At 42.9% G+C, this 2127-nt stretch overlaps 1 non-coding gene across 1 annotated transcript; it reads right to left on the bottom strand.

Annotated features, from left to right (window-relative positions):
• Nucleotides 1-1723: 1723 nt before the first annotated feature.
• Nucleotides 1724-1830, bottom strand: LOC129689503 (U6 spliceosomal RNA). The gene has a single exon (XR_008722111.1). It is a non-coding gene; the product is annotated as a U6 spliceosomal RNA (small nuclear RNA).
• Between the last annotated feature and the right edge of the window lie 297 nt (nt 1831-2127).

The raw sequence follows: 2127 nt of genomic DNA, 5'->3' as shown, positions 1-2127 counted from the left end.
TAGTGCTCTAGAGACAATATATGTCCCAATTAAATACCTAAATTCAAAGTTTGTTTCTGTTCTTTCCACTTGGATTTAGGCCACAGTGTAGGTGCTAGTTTTTATTTGGGATTTCTTAAGACTCTAACTCCCTTCCTTCCACTACCACCTTCCCCAAGGTAGGAGAGAAAGATAAGTGAGGAGAGGGGGCAGAGGTCTCTTTGGCTACTTCCAGCTGGTGAGGGTCGGTCCTCAGATTCTTTGAGGCAATATCCTCAGTCACCAGGATATCTAGCAGTCCAGCAAACAGAAACAGCAAACACAGGGGAAGGATGAACCAGCAATAACACTAGGAGCAGCAGCCTTCTTTTTTCTCAGAGTTTTCATGTCTTTCAAATCGTTCTCTCTCTCTCTCTCCCTCGGCTCTGGTATTTATACCCTTCCAGAGTCCTCAGAATTAAACTAATGGCAGCTGGCAAAGACCACACCCCTCTCTCAGCTGCATGAGGTAATTATCAGCTGTGGACAAACTAAAAGCAGCCCCATATCCCACACTTGGGATTAAAATAAAAACTTAACTGGGTTTTTAAAGAAACCAAAACCCCCATTATACCACAGAGCAGAAGAACCCATGTCTATAGCACTAAACCCAGGCAGGCTAGCTTGAGAAGAAGGAGACAGACTGGGCACTTGTGAGTTACAGAAATGCTATGTTGGAATAAAGGACGAAAAGATCATGGACATAGGTGTCCCAATCATGAGCCTTGACAAATCATAAATTCCAGTTTCATAAACCTGGAAAATGAAGGGATTGTATCAGATACTCTCTAAATTGCTCTTGCTAAGTTTTCTGTGATTATGAATATGAAAGCTGTGATGGGTATGTTGGATTTAGGCTCACCGTTCTTTTCCTTAGCTTTCTGAATGTTGGGTTAATAGGTGTATACCACCACGACCAGCTCTTTTTTTAGGGACATCATGTTCCCAGTTAGAACCATGCTTTCTCAGACATTATCTTCAGTGCCTCCTGTTAATGTTCCTAATAAGCACTTTTTTCTTCCTCTGGAATTCACGATGTAGTCCAGGCTGGCCTCTAACTCACAGAAATTAAAGGCATGCACCACTAGGCCAGGCTCCTTATAAGCAATTTCTTAATCCTTTTTTTTTTTTTTTCTGGGATTTTTTTTTAACTTTGTAACTAGAACCATGCTATTTATTGTCTGGAGTATTTTTTATTTTAAATTTTACAATTTTATTCATTATATATCCAGATCGAAGACCCCTCCCTCAACTCCTCTCAGTCCCACCCTCCCTTCCTCTTCTTCCCTATCCCCTTCTCCTAATCCACTGGAAAGGGGAGTTCTCCTCCTCTGCCATCTGTCTATAGCTTATCAAGTCTCATCAGGACAGCCTGGATCCTCTTTCTCTGTGGCCTGGTAAGGCTGCATCATCAGGGGCAAGTGAGCAAAGAGCAGAGCAGTCAACCGAGTTCATGACAGAAGCAGTCTCTGCTCCCCTTATCCAGGAACCCATATGGAGACTGAGCAGGGGGTCTGGGTCCTCTCCATGTATGGTCCTTGGTTGGTGCATCAGTCTCTGCAGTATCTGCTGGGCTCAGATTTTTTTTTTTTTATCTTTGTGGGGCTCCTGCCCTTCTGTGTCCTTCTATCCATCCCTTTTTTCATAAGATTCCCTGCACTCTGCCCAAAGTTTGGCTGTGAGTCTCAGCATCTGCTTAGATCCCAAAACTATGGAACGCTTCATGAATTTGCATGTCGTCCTTGTGCAGGGGCCTTGCTAATCTTCTTTGTTTCATCCTGATGTTAGTATATGTGCTGCCAAAGTGAGCACTTGTCTGGAGTATTTTGATAATTTCTTTTATTACAATTTTTGTCTCTGAGCTCTTGAAGATGGAAGAGGAATCTGAGGCAGAGTGAAGTAGCAGCTTTCTGTTTCCTGCAGAGTAACATTCACATTCCTTAGTGTGGAATTTAGAAACCCTACAAATGCTCCAGCCAGTTCTTCATGCTCATATCCCAACACTTCAGCCACATACCTTTGCTATAGCATGTGGCTTCATTGAATGAGCTTTTAGATTTCAGAGACTCTTGTCTCCTCCCTCTGTTGGGCAAGTTCTTAGCTTTCTAT

The sequence above is a fragment of the Psammomys obesus genome, unplaced genomic scaffold (genome assembly GCF_907164565.1).
Source record: "Psammomys obesus unplaced genomic scaffold, mPsaObe1.curated_primary_1811, whole genome shotgun sequence".
NCBI classification, from domain to species: domain Eukaryota; kingdom Metazoa; phylum Chordata; class Mammalia; order Rodentia; family Muridae; genus Psammomys; species Psammomys obesus.
This window is presented reverse-complemented; position numbering and strand designations above follow the sequence as displayed.